The sequence below is a fragment of the Taeniopygia guttata genome, chromosome 37 (genome assembly GCF_048771995.1).
Source record: "Taeniopygia guttata chromosome 37, bTaeGut7.mat, whole genome shotgun sequence".
Lineage (NCBI taxonomy): Eukaryota > Metazoa > Chordata > Aves > Passeriformes > Estrildidae > Taeniopygia > Taeniopygia guttata.
In genome coordinates this window covers 4,931,556-4,949,283 of record NC_133062.1, presented here as the reverse complement: position 1 = coordinate 4,949,283, position 17,728 = coordinate 4,931,556, and the positions used below count along the sequence as shown (strand labels likewise).

General features: G+C 53.3%; 1 protein-coding gene and 1 pseudogene across 1 annotated transcript in view; one reads left to right on the top strand and one right to left on the bottom strand.

Moving 5' to 3' along the window:
* Positions 1-17,728, top strand: part of LOC140681562 (uncharacterized) — a 422,013-nt gene that overhangs the window by 99,836 nt on the left and 304,449 nt on the right. The window lies entirely within an intron of this gene.
* Positions 1-17,728, bottom strand: part of LOC140681565 (uncharacterized) — a 97,621-nt pseudogene that overhangs the window by 57,978 nt on the left and 21,915 nt on the right.

Here is a 17,728-nt window from a genome sequence, read left to right as displayed (position 1 = left end):
ATGGCCCTGGCAGGGGGGGCTCCCCTCGGCTCCCCGCAGAGTCGGGATCTGACCGTGGCTCTGTTCCTCTCTCTTGCAGCCCTTGAATGCCCGACAGAGGATGTCAGTAGTGCCATGTCAGAGCTGGCACTTCAAACATTGCATGTGCTCCGGGCAATACAGAGTGGCTGATACTCCATCTTCCAGAAGGTGCAAGATCATACAGCCCTCTGCGATGTCACATGGACATCTCTGTGATGTAACACAGCCCTCTGTGATGTCACACGGACATCTCTGTGATGTCACACTGTTATCACTGTGTAACACAGCCCTCTGTGATGTCACACTGTTATCTCTGTGATGTCACACAGCCCTCTGTGATGTCACACTGTTATCTCTGTGATGTAACACAGCCCTCTGTGATGTCACACTGACATCCCTGTGATGTCACACTGACCCTGTTGAGGTCACACAGATTTTTGTGATGTCACACAGACACCTCTGTGATGTGACACAGCCCTCTGTGATGTTACATGGACATCTCTGTGATGTCACACAGGTAGCTGTGATGTCACACAGCTCTTTGTGATGTCACGCTGACATCTCTGTGACGTCACACAGCTCTCTGTGATGTCACCTGGACACCACTGTGATGTCACACTGACCCTATGAGGTCACACAGCTTTTTGTGATGTCACAGAGCTCTATGTGATGTCACACTGTCATCTCTGTGAAATCACACAGCTCTCTGTGATGTCACTCAGGATCTGTCATGTCACACAGGATCTGTGATTTCACACAGGACCTGTGATGTCACACAGCCCCTGTGATGTTACACAGATCTCTGTGATGTCACACAGCCCCTGGTCTCTCACTGTGGTTGTTTATATGTCTTCCAGCCCTTGAAGCCATGAGCGAAGATGACAGCACATCCTCCACTAACCTGGAAATTCAGGCAATTTTTGGACAAAGATGTGCAGAACTAAGGACATCTCCTGGATTCAGAGAACCAGGGTCCCAAGCAGAGTACCAGGAGACAGTGAAGAGAGCAGCAGGACTCAATGTCACTGGAGCTCCAGGCACACCTGATGCTGGCCACAGCTGTGCCTGCTGCAAGCTCCCATAGCTGCTGCCTTCCCCCTCCCTGTTGACAGCTCCTCCCTCCAGCCCTCAAACGCTGCCCATTCCCTTTTTTTGGCCCCCATCTCATCCCTTCCCTTTCCCTTCCATTAACAAACAGTTTGGTTTCTCCCCCTTACCTGCATCTCTGTGGAGCTGGAGCGGCGCAAATCCCGGGCCCTGGGACACACAGGCCCCTGCTGCTGTTCTCTTCCACGCCGTGTTCTGTGCACACACACAGAGGAACGAGGGCAGATCAGGCTGGAAAGGTGCCTGTGCTGAAGGTGCAGTTCCACAACCCTGTGGAGTTGCAGATCTTGCTGAGCAGCCTGGAGCCCCTGGAATTTGGAAGAGCCAAGCTGAGTATGCTCTGAAGGCAGCTGTGAGGGATTCCATGGCAAGCTTCCACGGAGGGCAAAGGAGCTTGGAATGCTGGAAGTTTTCAGGAATAGCTTCCTGAAGGCTCAGCAGTGCTCCATCCCTGCACAGGATCAGGGAGAGGGCAGAACCAGCGACCATCCAGGCTTAGCAGGGAGCTTTGGGTGTGCCTGAGGGCAAAGGAAGCAGCAGCGCGGTGCCCGAGACTGGGACGCGCGACCCTGCCAGTGCCCGGAGCACTGTCAGGCAGTGCCGGGATCCCGGCTGTGGTTCTGGTGCCCACAAGTGAGGAATGGCAGCCCCAGGCTCAGAGCCAGTCAGAAAGCCAAGCAAGTGAGAGCAGAGGGAGGGCACCCTTCCAGTCTCTCTTGGGCATGGCCGCAAAACAGCCCCTGCTGCTTCTTCCTCCGCCTGTGTTTGGGCTGTGCTGGTGGCAGAGGCAGCCAGGCTGTGCTCTGCCTTCCAGAGCCTGTTGGGAGCAGGCATGAAAAGCGCTGTGTGCACAGCGGAGAGGCCTGGAAGGTGCTGGCAAGAGCGTCCTGCAGGAGCAGGGCTCTGGGCTCTGGCTGGGAACAGCCTGGTCTTGGTGCCGTGGGCGCAGGCAGGAGTTGAGGCAGGTGAAGAGGCACTGAGCAGCGTGTGTTTGTAGAGGGCCTGGGGCTGCATGTCTGAGCCTCCACCTGGAAAGGCACTTGGGGGAATAGGAGCTAGAGCTGGACTGCCTGTCCTGAAAGGACATGAAGTCCTTCAGCCTTGCCAGCGTTTCCTAAGGGTGTGTTGGTGTTGAGCAGAAAAGCTGCACATTTGGGGTAATGCATTTGGAGGACAGGGTCTTGCTTCTCAAGGAAAGTGCTTCCCAGGGAGCTCCCAGTGAGGCAGGTGCAAGTGTCCCCCTTTGGCTCTCTGTGCTCCTTTCAGTCCTTGAGGCCCGCTGCACTTGGCAGAGGGGCAGGGCAAGGGAGAAGGCTGTGAAGAGCAGGTTTGGCATCCACCTGGACCTGCAGAGACCAACCCAAGCACCTGCAGCAGCGTGTGTTACCACCCCTTTGGACAGAGGGGTGAGCAGAACCATCTCTGTCCATCTGTGAGCCCCAGAGCTCTCTGTGGGCGCTGTGAATTAAAAGGCCTTTACACACTCACGTTTCACATCTTCCCTGTCTGCTGTGTTTCAGCTCTTGGCAAGATGCATTTGCCTCCTGCTTGCTGGGAGCTGCTGTGGCCCAGGGCCAGCACAGAGCTGGGCTGGGTGGGCCAGGCAGTGTGGTGGAGAGTCTTGGCTGATCTTGGTGTGTGCCTGGCCTCAGAAAAGGCTTGGAAGGTTTGCCTGCCAAATGTCCTGCTCACTGGCTCTCCCTGTGCATCTTGGAGAGCACAAGGGAGGCATTTCTGGCAGCTGGGCATCAGCAGGCCTTCCAATGGGGGCGTGTTGTGGAGCGAGCCCAGCTGAGATACCCTGAGAGGAGCCCAGTGCTCCTTGCTCCTCTCTGCTGGCCCGTGAGCGTCTGTCTGCTCTCGGGATGGCCCTGGCTGTGTCACGGGTGCTGCGTGGGCACGAGACAGCCGCTCCTGTCCCGGTGGGTCCCAGCAGCGCCTGGCAGCTGTCCTGCATCCACGTCAGGATGCTGGCCAAGAGAGGCCCTGGAAGCTGAGGCAGCTGATTTGAAGCTTCTGCAGGTGCCAACAGGTCAAGGCCAACAGTGTTCCCTCAGGATACAGCATTCCTGAGGGGCTTCCCCAGAGCTGCCTGGTGCCACCCACTCCTTGTGGCACCAGTTGCTTTCCTGTGGAAGGTTCTGCCTTCCCCAAGAGCACAGAGGGAGCTGGAGAAAGAGCTTGCCAGGCTGCTCTCCATCCTTTACCAGCAGCCCTGGGTGAGCAGAGTAGTCCCAGCTGAGCGCAGATGTGCCAATGGAACAGCCGTGCACGGGAAGGCTCAGAGGGAAGGATGATCCAGGATCCATAGGCCTGGCAGCCTGAGCTTGCTCCAGGGGAAGGCCTTGGGGCAGATCCTCCTGAGTGCCATCCCACGGCACGTGCAGGGAACCAGGGGGTCTGCTGGAGGGTGGGAAAGCTCTGCAGAGGGACGGGGACAGCTGGGGGTTCTGGTGGGGTGTGGGGGGCTTGTGTGGGAGTTTAGGGGGGTGGTGTTGGTGGGGTGTTGGGGAAGGAGTTGTCTGGAAGGTGAGAGGTCTAGGCTGGAATTTGAGTCAGTTTGAAAGCAGCATCTGTGATTTGCACAGCTTTGGTTACAGAGGGCTCAGCTCTGTATATCTGTGAATATCTGTGACTTTTCCTCTTCATGGTCCTGACTCTCCTGCAGGGACCGATGGGGGCGAGCTGTACTTTATTGGCCACTTAGATATCTCTACCAGGGGAAGAATTAGCCCCTTTTCCTTCTACTCAGAGCTTTTATATTCCTTGAGAGAGTTAGGATATTATCATCCCTTCATAGAAAACCATTTGCAAAGCAAAGAATGGCCCTTAGTTTTTCCCTTTTTTTGTGTAGTGTTCTGTTCTGTAAAATGACCCTCAGTGGATGAGGTTAAGGCAAATGAGTTGCTGCTTTGAGATGGGAAGCAAAATTCCAAATCTTCATCTCCTCACACCATCCCAATTAATTTGGGAAGTTTGCACCATTTTGGAACTACTTGAGTTGTGCAACGGGAGTAAAACTTTCCTGAACTGAGGATTCTTACTTGCCAGATTCTTCTGTTCCTTTGCTGTTAAGGTGTTTTTGTGCTGAAGGCAATAACTTCAACGAGAAAATAATTTCAGCATGCGGTAAGAGCTTCTGACAGAGACCAAGTGTTGCCAGCAGTTGCTCCAGGTGCTCCTGCCAACAGCCCCTGCAGGCAGGAGCACAGCCCCCAGTGCAGGTGGGTTTGGCTCCCTCTGGCACAGAAGCCCCCCAGGGGCACAGGTCTCTGGGGCAGGAGACGGGCACCAGCGCTGCCAGGGCTTGGGGGTGACAGCTCTGCTTGGGCAGGGACTCTGCCCTCACCTGCTGATGTCAGCGCTCCCTGAGGCCCAGGGCTCAGAGCAGCATTCCTGCCCTGGCCCACAGTTCCTTGTGTGTGCCACACCCGCGGGTTTAGGATGGCAATGGGCTGGGATGTGTCCCGAGGAGGCCGTGGCAGCTTCCATGGAAGGTCCCATTCCCTTCCCAGCGCGGCTGCGTTGGCAGCCCTGGGGGCTCCTGCTGCTCTGAGCCCGCAGAGCAGGGCAGCATTTGCTGATGGTCTGAGCCGTTCCTAAAGATCCTGTTGGGCTCTCTCAGACACTTGGGACAAGGCATTCCTTCCAACCTGGGCCACTTTGGGGGGCTGGCGGTGGCCCCAGGGCAGGTGGCAGTGCGTGCAAGGGCCCTTTGTGACATGGTGCAGCATGGTCACCGTGGAATGGAACGGGACAGGGTATCCAAGGGCCCTTTGTGACATGCTGCAGCATGGAACGCAGCCGAGTGTCCAAGGGCCCTTTGTGACACATGGTGACACAGGAGCTGGTGGTGACACGAGCACACCACAGTGCTCGGTGCACGCGACAAGGACAGGACTGGACAGAGCAGTGCTGTGAGGAGCCCCTGCACAGTGCTCATTCGTGTCTGACCCGGAGCTTTTCCGAGGTGTTATTCCTGCAGCTGACCACGAAGCCAGACCACAGGACTTGCTGACCTGTGGCCTTCCCGAGGCTTCTCTTCTGCAGGTGCCCTCGAGGGCAGAGTGTGGGACTTGGTGCCCCGGAGGCATCTCCCATCCCTGCTGCCGGTGCCCTCGAGGCCAGAGCACCATCCTTGACAGGAGTCTCCTGTCCTTGTGGCAGGAGCCCTCGAGACCAGAGCGCAGGACTTGCTGTCCTGAGCCTTCCTGAGGCTTCTCTCTTGAAGGTGCCTTCCAGGCACGAAAGCAGGACTTGCTGACTCAGAGCTTTCTGAGGCATCTCTCCTGCAAGTAGCCACAAATCCAGTCACTGACATGGAGCAGAGACCCCCGAGAGTGCCCAAGCTGGCCTGGGTGGAGGAAGAGGAAGAAGGCCCTGGAGCTGCCCCTGCACACGAGACTGTGACAAGGCAACAGAGAGCGAGGCACAGCTCCGGGTGCTCCCCGTGAACCTCAGCTCTGGGACCACTGTCTGCCCCAAGCTTCAGGGGCTGCAGGGGGAGCCCAGCTGGGCTCTGCCCTGGGGCCATCCTGCAGGGACAGCTGCACACAGGGAGCATTCCCTGCCACAAAGAGCCAAGCCAGGGCTGCAGGGCAGTTGCTCCAGCCCCGACTGCACTGCTGAGTGCTGTGCTCTGGGGCTGGGGCTCCCCGCACAGGGGACTGCACTGGTGTGCCAGAGGAGACAGAGAAGCTGCAGCTTCAGCCTAACTGAGGTGGGTGCGTGGGCTGGGAAGAGTGGGGAGGCTCAAGGGGATTCACAGAGCTCATCCTGCTGCAAGGACGAGGAAAAGGGAGTGGGAACTCAGCAGTGAGGAGAGCTGGGGGCTGAAGAGCAGCTCTGAATGACACTAAAATCCCACCGGACCTCTGAGACATTGCTGCTCCTCAGCCAGTGACAGGATGAGTCCCTAAGCCTGGGGCTCGGCTTTCCTCATGGTGAGGGGCACCAAGGAAGGCAACAGTGTGATGGAGACTGGAATGGGCTGGGAGCTCACTGGGGGAAAATAGGGAGCAGTTGGGAAGTAAAAGGCAGGTGGGGGAGAGAACAGTTCAGAGAAGGGCTGAGCTACAGCTTGAGCAAGCTGCAAAACGTCATTTGGGGTCATCCCAGATTGATTTCATTTCAGAAGTTATTGAACAAGTATATGCTTTGAGTGGTGCCATGTTTTACCTTGGAGGTGTACACTCTGCAAACTTGAGCTGTGCTGCTGAAATGCTCAAGCAAGTCTGTGCTGCAGGGCACCCCATTTCTCCTTTGGCTGATTGTGGCACGGTGCTGAGCTCCAGCAGAGCCCTGGCAGAGCCCAGAGCAGCCTCAGCACCCGCAGAGCCCGGCTGCAAGGAGAGAAACCAGAAAGCCCCGTCTAAGCCAGGGAATCTCAGAAACACGGAAAGCTGGATAAGACAAACGCAGGTTCAAACCAATGTGGTTCATCAAGCGTTCTCCGTTTATTCAAGATAAGGTGGTAGTTTATATAAGCTTCCACATAGTTTACAAAAACAAAGACACTCTAATTGGTAGGCTAACATTGTTTAACTTTTCCTTAAAACGGCCTACACTTTTTACTCATAAAACCTATACTAATTCACACCCAAGCAACCCAGTGGTCCCCACAACACCTTAAGACTATTTTCTATCTGCGCCACAAGCTCTGAATTTCTAACTGCGTCAGAGGCTTGAAGGCCCCACCAGGCCTCAATCTGAGGCCTAGACTGGAGTAGCTCAACTTTCACAATTCATGTCCTCTTTCTCTCAAAAATGCTGCAACAATTCCCTCTTTTTCTTTTTGAGCTACTCAGGCTGGAGTGAAGGCGCAATGAACTAATTTTTGCACACACTGTAAAAAACACGGTATAACAATTAAAATAACTATAAAGATAAAAAAAGTACAATACCAAAACGAATTAAATCTTTGACTCAGCCAAAAAACCTAAAAAATTGAGCCAGTTATCAAATTGAGTGTCCACTACGATAAGTTTTTTTTTCTCATGTTGTCCTTCAATTGCGTTAACTGTTTATAAATCGATTGAGAATGGTCAGACAATTCATGCAGCACATGCCCTCAAATTCTTCGCACCCATGTCTTTGTGCTAAAAGAAGGAAATCAATTGCAGATCTGTTTTGTAGAACCGCATGACGGGTATCGTCTACATCTGCAGCAAGCTCACTTATCAATTTAGATGTGATATTAATTTGTTTTCCTGTCCAGCAGGCTAGAGTTCTCAATTGTGTGAGCGCTTTTGATGAGGCGACCCCTGGGGCAAAGAGTGAGGCTACTGCTACAGAGGCACGCCCCCACAATGACACTATATCTTTACAATTAGGGTCCATTTGGAGAACACTGCGTTTGGCTCGTTGAGTCTTCTGAGGCAATTCGAGAACCTGATGTATGGTGGGAGCAAAAAGCGTCAACCTACCGATATAACATGGGCCTCCCCTAGCATTCTGAGGGACTGCTGACCAGGCTCGGTCCCCACAAATGAGGAAGGTTCCTGGGGGCAGTTTTCCTGCACCACCTCTTGGTGGTGTCACAGATTGAGTCGAATTGTTACAATATTCTGAATAGTCGTAATACAATGGTGATCTGGGAGACAACCAAGTGTCGTCATCTGTCAATTTTCCATTTTCTTGAGTTGGTTTGGTAGCATAAGATCCAAATATCAAACAGTAATTTCCTGGGACAGAACCCAAAAGATCAAATTCTTGAAGACTGTCGTCAGTAAATTTAAGGTTTTGCACAAATGCAACAGCTTGCGCTCCCAGAGTGCTATTTGGATTTATTTGAGCTCGGGTCCAAGTTTTGAACTCTGCAATGGGACCCAATGAGATTCCAATTTAACAAGTACGAAAAGGGGTTAGACGGTGTGGCTAACAACAGGCAGAATTAATCTTGCCTAGTTTGTTTGGCCCAAGTGATCCACATATTTTCTCTTTTTGTCAATGTCAAGGATTTCAGATACTTCAACAACCAAAATACTGCTTAATAAAAACATTGAGGCCTACCACATATTTCTCAGGTTTTTGAATGCCCTGTTTAACATGAAAGAAACAAACTTAATTCTAAACATAAACTATAACTTCTAATAAACTAACTTCTGATAAATCTAACTTCACACTTCTGATATTTCAACTTATTTCTCTGTACTCTAAAAAATTAATTTTCATCAGAACTGGATTCATCACGGGATGTTCCAGGCAAACTGTTGTCGTTGACGTTGTTATCACTGCGGGTTGGTATCTTTTTCATCTATTTTTAAAATTCTGTCTCTGCCTTTTTGTATCAATGCAGCAAGAGCATCTGTCCTGCCCATCTATAACATCATTAAGAACACACTTATTAAAAAAAAACTCAAAGCCCACGATCTTCTGTGGGTGAAACACAAATCTTTGCACAATCCACTTTTGCTGTGCATCCTCTGATCCACTTGTGGAGAGATCAGTTGCTCTCTTGCAATTAATAAGTTCCACATTCTTCACTGAAATCCATCCAGATTCTGCACCTGTTAAAACACAAACAAACCCAACACCCCCACAGGGAATGGAGGGTCCTCTCTCAATTCTGTTCCCTAAAACATGCATGAAGAAATGGAAATATCAACATCTTTGTTATAAACATGAAAAAACATCAAGAACAAAACAATGCACATAGTAAAGAAACTAACAACAAATAAAACTCAATCAGATAATAAACAATTAATATTACATATAAAATCACAGTTACCAAGTGCTACACTATCAAATTGTCATCCCAGAGTCTGCCGCAGCTGACAAACGTTAAAACAACAGAGATTTGGATAAAACATGTCCGGATCATGTCTCTCCAAACTCCCTTTGAGGCTCAGCTGTCCTATATGGTCAAATTGTCAAGCCAAAAGGACTTGAATACTTTTTGATGCAGGAAACACCTGGGTCAATGACACCATCCACGTAGAGGCAGAGCTTGGCCAGAGCTCAAACTCTAATTGGAGGATATGTTTAAAACAAAAGTCTTAGAAATAACAGTTATAAGTAAAAAAACTTATTATTAAAAATTTATCAAACCATCAAATAATTGAACCTGTCTAAAATTTCTTTCAAGACAAAAATTGTCTAAATACAACAAACTTTTTCTTCAGAAATCTAAAAATTTGAAGTCTGAAATCTTGAACCAAAACTTGGAGTATAAATTTGTAAAAGAAGATAAATTGCAGCTGCATAGAAGATTGAACAAAAAAAAAATCACATGAGTAATCAAAAAGTCAAAAACACAGGATCCTGAAAAAACACATCTTGTAATCAATCACCTAAAAAGACAATGAAGCATATGAAAACTGACTGTAAATATTAAAACAACACCTCAATACCTTAACATCTTAATAATAATTCTTATCTCAAAAATCAGACAACTTACATTATATGATCAACTTATCAACAAGAAATGTTTAAAATAGTTTAAGACAATCTTTTCAAAGCATTCATATAACATTAGTAACAATCACTACTTATCTTTACCTACAAAACTTGACAATCATCATTTATCTTATTATCTATAAAACTCAAAAATCATCATTACCTATCTTATTATCTATAAAAACTCAAAAACAGAAATTGTGAACTCAATGCCAACATTCCATCTGACTGACTCTTCTCAAATCTTTGTTTTCAGAGACATTTTTGGCAATTAAATCATTATTAACATTTCTATCTTTATACAGTGATTTTCATCTATATTGTATTTGAAATAACATTGATTTGCATAATGTCTGTCCCTCTTGGTATCTTGGAAAACAATTGGTACTGCTATACTTTTTCATTACGTCTTCTGACTTTTGCAAGGAATTGGAAAAATGCTGTTGAAATTTTTGCTGTGGTGTTGCAATCCCTCCATTGGTGACACTGCTGCTCTCGGGGTTGTTGTTACCGTGGCAACCAGGCTGTGCAGCGTCTCCGCCGCCATTGCGGGGTGCTGCAGGGAGATGAGGGGGCGGCGCCGTCTCGCTCCCGTCCTTGCTGCGTCACTGTGGGGACGGGAGAGGAGACGCCCCTGATGCGGCCGCGGCCCGCCTGCTCCGACTCCAGCGTGGCCGAGCCCCCGGGAACGCCCATCTCCCTCCTCGCGCTGTTGCTCAGCAACAAGGAGCCTTCTGTCTCTCGGCTGAAGTCCGCTCCGCCCTGGGGCCGCCTCAGGCTCGGTGCTGGCCGGCCCCGCTCTGCCTGGCCCCGCGCCTGCCGCTCCGCGCTGCCACTTCGCGCTGCCGCTTCTGCGGTGCGCCCGGGCGGCTGGCCGGTGCTTACCGCCGCACCCTGCTGCTCTCCGCCACAGCCCATTGCTTAGTTCTGCCAACCCGTTCCACAAGGGACGAGGAAGGGCTTTCTGTAACTTTTTCTTGCCTTTGTATTTTGTTCTGTGATCGCTTGTTCCTGCTACAATTGACATGCCGTGCTCGGTTGCTCGCCGCCGCCGCCGCCGCTGCTGCGGGGGAGCGAGGGGCCAGCACCGCTTCTCTCCCGTCTCCGTGTTCTATCACTGCGTCCCAAAGCAGCTGCCCCAGCTCTTGCCATTTGATTTTACTAAAACTCAGCGAAGGCTTTTGCAGCTTGCCTTTGTTTCTTGCCCACAGAACCAACTGTTCCAAATCGGCTTCTTTAACCTTTTCAGCTCTCTTTGAGAGAATATGAAAGAGAAGCTGTACGGAAGCCTGGAGATCCCTATCTAAATAAAGCTCTTTAAATTGCCTCCATCTGAGAAAGGAGGTGAAAGGGTTATATGCTGCTTGCCTATCCATTACTCACGTCAGCGCTGTTGCAGACCCTCTAGGCTTCGGCAGCACGTATCGGCTGAGCTCACCGCTGTGGTCACTCAGGGCGCGGCACCAGGTAGTGGAGCTTAATCGCCGTCCGTCTAGCTGCGGGACCCGACCCCAATGCAAACGTCTCACAGATCCAGGCGGGGGGGGGGTCCCGTCCGTTCAGGCGCCAGATGTTGGTGAGATTTTCGCGGGAAAACGAGTTTCATGCTGTCATGATCAACAAGTCTCAGTTTATTGGAGTCGATTACAGTTTCTTTATACAAGCACTAATTAGTTCATACATATTGCAAAAGCGAAGCTCAGGATTGGTTACCTTTCTATTAACACATATATCTCTTTGCGATAAGCCTTGCAGTTACTGCTTCTTTATACTTGATTACTTTTCTGCATACTAAGCAATATTTCATTTTTAACGAAACACCTGTATACTCAAGGTTGTTAGGAGATGTCTGTCTTTCAAGGTTGTTAGGAGATATCTGTTTCTCAAGGTTGTTAGAAAACATCTGTTTCTCAAGGGCATAGTTTTCATGGTACAAGTCACGTATTCTCACACTCTCATCAACTTAACTTTTTCGTGTCCCTTGCTGCGCAGCTATTCTTTAGCTAAACTCTCGACACAGCTCCAGCCCAGGGCACGGTGGGTGCTGGGGGCTGTTGGCAGGGCCAGGAGCCCACTCCCATTTCGTACCCACCCCAGCCCATGTCCCCAGCCCTGCCAAAAGCAGCCTGGCAGCCGACTGAAGGATCAGCTGCATCCGCCCCAGCAAAGGGGGAACCTTTGGTTCCCGGCCAGGCTGTGCAATGCCCAAATCTGGGAGCATCCCCTGCGTGTGGACCCATCTGCAAATTCCCTGTGGAACCTGGCTTTAAAGGACATGTCAGAATCAAAGTCCACCATCTTCAGCCTGCCGGTGGTCAGGTGGAGCAAGAGGTTGTCATTCTCGACGTCATCCTCACTGCCCCCAGCAGCAGCAGGGCCCGACCCAGCTTTGCTTCCGAGATCAGACGAGACCGGGCGCTCTCAGGGCGGTGTGCCATAGGCACCTGGCAGCCCCTCAGCAGCGCCCTTCAGCCCACCACACCACCCTCCGGGCACAAGCCCAGAACCCCAAAGGGGCTCGACAAGCCCAAAAGGGCCGCCCCTGCCCACAAGGGGAACTAGAGACAGACCCGAGCCTGCAACACACACACAAGGCACAAAAAACCACACAAGGTATGCCTGCCCCTTCCCTCCTGCCCCTCGCCATGGCTGCCCAAGAAAACCCAAGCACCAGAGGCCCTCTGGCCAGCAGGCAGCAAAAGAAGCCTACAGCACCCAGTATTCCCAGGGGGTCTCCCATGCAAGTACTAACTGGGCCAGACTCAGCTTACATTGCAAGATCAGACGAGACCGGGCGCTCTCAGGGCGGTGTGCCATAGGCACCTGGCAGCCCCTCAGCAGCGCCCTTCAACACACCCCAACACGCTCGGGCACAAGCCCAGAAAACCATGGGGGCTCTGCACGGCCAACAGGGCCAGCCCTGCCCACAAGAAAATCTAGAGCCAGACCCGAGCCCACAACACACACACAAGGGATAGAAGAAAAACAAGGCCCATGTCTAGGTTTGAATAGACAGGAGTCTGTGAAGGAAGGCAAAAGCCTCCTGTGAAATGGAAAAGGTAAACCCCCTCCCTCCGAATTACCACAATTTAACAAAAGGCTCTCAGGCAAAGATATGGGAATGGGAATAACAGTTCTTTACCAGGAAAAAAAACTAAATAAAAATAATAATTTAAAAAATGCAATTAGTACAAATGAAACTAGTGAGGGAGGCAGAAACCCGACACCCTGAGGAGTCAGGGTGTTGGTAGTAGTCCAGTTAAAATGGTGGCTGCTCCTCCTGGAGTGGCAGATGAAATGCTGCTGAAGTGGTGATCTCTAGAAGAGTGGAGTTTTCTCTGAAGGTCTGGTAGTAGCTGGGCCTGGTCTTCCTCTAGGAATTCAGCAGAGAAGAAGCTGGTGGGATGAGGTTCTGGGGGTCCTGGTGGGCACTGGGAGGGTGTTTGGGGGTACTGGGTGTGACTGGGAGGGACTAGAGTGAGCCTGGAGGAGCTGTATGGAGATTGGGGATGGAAAAGCAGAGATTGGGATGAGGTTGGTTGTGCTGGAAAGAGACTGGAAGGCGTTTGGGAGAGTCCTGGTGGGGCTGAGAAGGGACTGGGACAGGGTTTAGGCGTACTGAGGTGCTGGAGACGACTGGAAGGGGGTTGTGGGATTCTGAAAGGGATGGGAGAGGCTTTGGTGGGTCCTGGGGAGGTGAGGAAGGGATCCGGGCAAGTTTCAGGGGGTCCTGAGTGGACTGGGAGCAATCAGGAGGGTGCTTGGAGAGGCTTGGGGTGTCTCTGAGAGGTTTTGGGGGGTCCTGATGCCTGCAGGCCTCCCAGAGATGCCGCTGGACGCCACCGGCTGGAGCTGCACTAGGGCTGCTGGGGGACTTGGTGGCCGCGTGTGACAAAGCCACCGCCTTCCCCCAGGAGCTGCAGCGCCGGCTCAGGGACATCGAGGCTGCCCTGGAGGGGACAACGGAGGTGTCCCGATTTCCGTGCGGCCTTGGTGGCCACAGCGGCCGAGGCTGAGCAGCTGTGGGAGGCCAGTGCCCGCCTGGCCACGCGTCACTTGCTGGGGACACTTGGGGACATCAACACCCTCTTCTTCTGTCCCTCTCCAGGCCACGGTGGCTGTGCAGTGGCCAAGCGGTGCCAAAGAGCCATGGAGGACATCCCGAGGCTGCTGTGCACAGAGCAACATCACCACTGGGCCGTCATCAGGCCGGTGTCACCTCGGCAGAGACTCGGGGACATTCTGAGGGCACTTTGGGAGCACTTGGGAACACTTTGGGAAGGTGTGTGGCAACGCCGGTGGGGGCGGGGGGTGAACGAGCCTCCCCTCAGTGCCTTGCAGGAGACCCGGCTGTGATTTGGGGGCCGGGGGGGTCCGCAGGCAGCCCCCACTGCTGAGCACTGACCCTGCCCCGGGGGGTGCCGGGACCCCCCAAAAACCACACCCGCACCCCCTTCAGTGCCCCCGAACCCCCCTCGAGCACTGACCCCCCCTCACCGGGCACTGGGACGAGTGGAGACCCCCTCTCAGTTTTCTGGGGGTCGAGATGACCCCGAGATTGTGAAAAGTCCTTTTCTCCCAGCCCGCGCGGGCAGAGAAGGAGTCGAGATGCGGAGCTTTGCTTCTCAGGGCCGTTTATTTTCCCTTTTCTCTAACAGCTTTGTCCGCTCTGCTGAGCTCTGTCTAGCAGGTCGGTCTGTGGCAGTCTCCCTGCCCTCAGGGCGCTGTTTGCCTTCTACACTAAAAACTACCTGTACTGTGTTTACAATAACGTGCCAATATCTATCATTTCTGTTGGACAGTGTGTCTCTACCTTCAACTAACAGAAAAGTGTCACCATCACAGCAAGACATGGAGGGGAAAAAAGAAGGAGAAGAAGGTCAGGACACACCCAGATCCCTCCACCTTGTCCCATTGAACCCCGTATTTTAAAATGTTAAAATTCTACTTTTCCACCCTGTGTTAATTCACCTACCATGCTACTCAAACCCTTGTGCCTTGTAATTCCTCATACAAAGTTGGCAATTTTCTCCAGGGGCTAAAACCAAAGCCACCGGTGTTCTTGACACCATGCCAAGGTCTCCGAGGCCCCTGCCAGGGTCTGGAGCCATCCAGGGCAGCCAGAGGGATGTCCTGGATTCTGACACCCCCCAATTACCGAGCAGTGGGAGCCCCCCGGGCACTGCCCCCCCCCCACCAAGCACTGGGATAGGGACCGGACCCCCCTCGAACCCTGGGAACCCCACAAGCACCGGGACCCCCCAGGCAGCGCCACCCCCGTGCACCGGGACAGGGACCGGGCCCCCCTCGTGCACCGACCCCGCCGAGCACTGGGCCTGGACCCCCTTTGTGCCCCCATCCATGATGGAGGTTCCATCCGCTCCGCTTTGACCCCCCCCAGTGCCGCGGGACCCCCAGGAACAGTGCAGGGACAGTGGGGACCCCAAGGGCTGGGGGGGCACGGGGGGTTAACCAGCACCGAGGGAGTCCATTAGGGTTTGGTCCTTTCCCCCCCCTGTTGTCTCCCAGGACCCCCTGTTATCATCAGCGCCCCCCCCAATTTACTGGGACCCCCTCCATTCACTGCTTCCCCCCTTTCCTGACTCCCCCAAAGCGCTGGGACCCCCCGAGCCATGAGCCCCCCGCAGTGCGCCAGGACCCCCCACTCACCTCCCATCCCCCATCCATGGAAACCCCCCCAAATCACAGCAGCACAAGGAGAAGAAGCCAACACCTTCCCCACCCCAACAGGGATCACCAGGACCACGGATCAGCAGGGCTCTGCCCAACGGGGGTCACTGGGGATCATCCAGCCCGGATCCTCCCATGGGGGATGGAGCTGCAGGAGCACACCAAGCTCTTCCCTCACTCTCTTCCCTCACTCCAAGCTCTTCCCTCACTCTCTTCCCTCACTCCAAGCTCTTCCCTCACTCTCTTCCTTTACTCCAAGCTCTTCCCTCACTCTCTTCCCTCACTCCAAGCTCTTCCCTCACTCGGGGCACTCACAGGGCTTCCCTTACTGGTGCCTCTGTTGGTGCTGGGTCAAGGTTTCGCTCCTGGAGAAGCTCTTCCCACACTCCCCACACTTGTAGGGCCTCTCCCCGGTGTGGATGCGCCGGTGCCTGGTGAGGTGCGAGTTGCGGGTGAAGCCCTTCCCGCAGTCAGGGCAGCGGAAGGGCCTCTCCTCTGTGTGACTCCGCTCATGTACGAGGACACTGGAGCTGGTCTGAAACCTCTTCCCACACTGGGGACACTCATAGGGCCTCTCCCCGGTGTGGATGCGCTGGTGTGTTCTCAGACCTGAGCTCCGCCCAAAGCTCTTCCCACATTCCAAGCACTCATAGGGCCTCTCCCCAGTGTGCATCACCCGGTGCTTGATCAGGCCAGACTTGTCTCTGAAGCCCTTCCCACACTTCCCACACTCGTAGGGCCTCTCCCCAGTGTGGATGCGCCGGTGCCTGGTGAGATTAGAGTTTTGGCTGAAGCCCTTCCCGCAGTCGGGGCAGCGGAAGGGCCTCTCCTCTGTGTGAATCCGCTCATGTACGAGGAGATCGGAGCTGGTCCGAAACCTCTTCCCACACTCCCCGCACTCGTAGGGCCTCTCCCCAGTGTGGATCCTCTGGTGCACAATCAGGCTGTCGCTCCGACTGAAACCCTTCCCACATTCCAAGCACTTGTGGGGCTTCTCCCTGCCATGAGGCTTCTCCACCAGCTCTGAGCTCTGGCTGGATCTCCGCCCGCCTTCCTGGCTCAGGGGGGCTCTTTCCTCCCTGCAGCTCCCTGGGCTGGGTTTGCAGCTCCTCCTCCTGCAGCATCTCCGGGGCTTTTCCTCCTCCTCCATCTAGACACACCCAGGGAATGAAAAATCCTGGTTTGGGGAAAAAAACAAGAGGAGAGCACCTTGGACTGGAGGTTCCTCCTTGCCCAAGTTCATCTCAGGATGTCATTGGGAATCTTATATCTGTAAGAACCTCCAAAACACCAAGATTTAGCCCCAAAATCCCACAAACTTCAAGATACAGATCAAAAACTCCCCAAACATCACAAGTCAGCAAAAACCTCCTCCAAAACATAAAGATTCAGCTGCCACATAAAACCAAAGCACCAACATTTAGCCCAAGAAAGCTCAGAAACACCAAGATTCACCCTGGGAAAATCCTGGATCCCCCTCCACAGTCACCTGCTGCATGTGGGGGGAGAAATGCTCCTGGGGCTGGGGGAGGCTGCAGACACAGGGAGGGGTGGAACCTTCTGCTGCCGCCTCCTTCTACTCCTTCTCCTCCTCCTCTTGTATATCTCCTCTTCCTTACACTCCTCTTCCTCCTGTTATTAGTTCTTCTTCTGCACAATCCCACCCTCTCCTGCCACCTGCATCGTTTGACCATTCTGTTCCTCAAGCCTGCCTCTCCTTCCCTTCTCCTCCTGCCCCCAGGCCCAGCACCCACTGCCGGCTCCCTCTTCCCCCCAGACCCACAGCATCCCAGCCGAGGGGCAGGGATGGAGCTGGGGCAGGTCGGGCTGGGGCAGCGCTGGGCTCTCGGCCGCTCCCGCCCGCACTCGGTCCCCACTGCAGCCGCTCCCGCCAGGACAGCGCGGGGGGGCCCGGCCTTGGCGCTGCCCCACTCCCACCTCCCCAAATTCCCCTCGCGGGGGCGATGGGGCCGAGGCAGGGAGTCCAGTTGGGGAAGGCTCAGAGGGCCAGGGAGATGTACACAAGGGAGTGACAGGAGAAGGAATCGGTTTCAGAAAATGTTATTAATTGATGACACAGACTGATGCTCAGCCAAGGCCCTGCTCTATTCATGAACTTCCAGAAGAACAACAAAGACTTAACAGAGCCATGAATATCATTTGCTATATAAAAGCAGGGAGCATATTAAGGTGGGTATGTAGTAGGTGGATTGGGAAGTCTGTAGCTCTCAAGTGCTTCAGCCAATGGGGAAAGCAGAGGGAGATGTGGCCAGGAGAATTAGGATGAAAGGGAGGCTGTGTCCTCCAACAATTGGAGAGATCCCATGGGGAATGTCCCATGGCCTCTCCCATTCTTAGAAATTAAATTAATTTCACAGGACTCCTCTGTCTGCTTTGTGGACAGAATCCTCTGGTGATGTCAATTTTCCCGCACACCCTGGGGCAGGGAGTGCAGCTGAAGGTGCCTCACCCACTTTGGGTGATCGGCTCCCTTGGCTGGCGGCGGCACCGG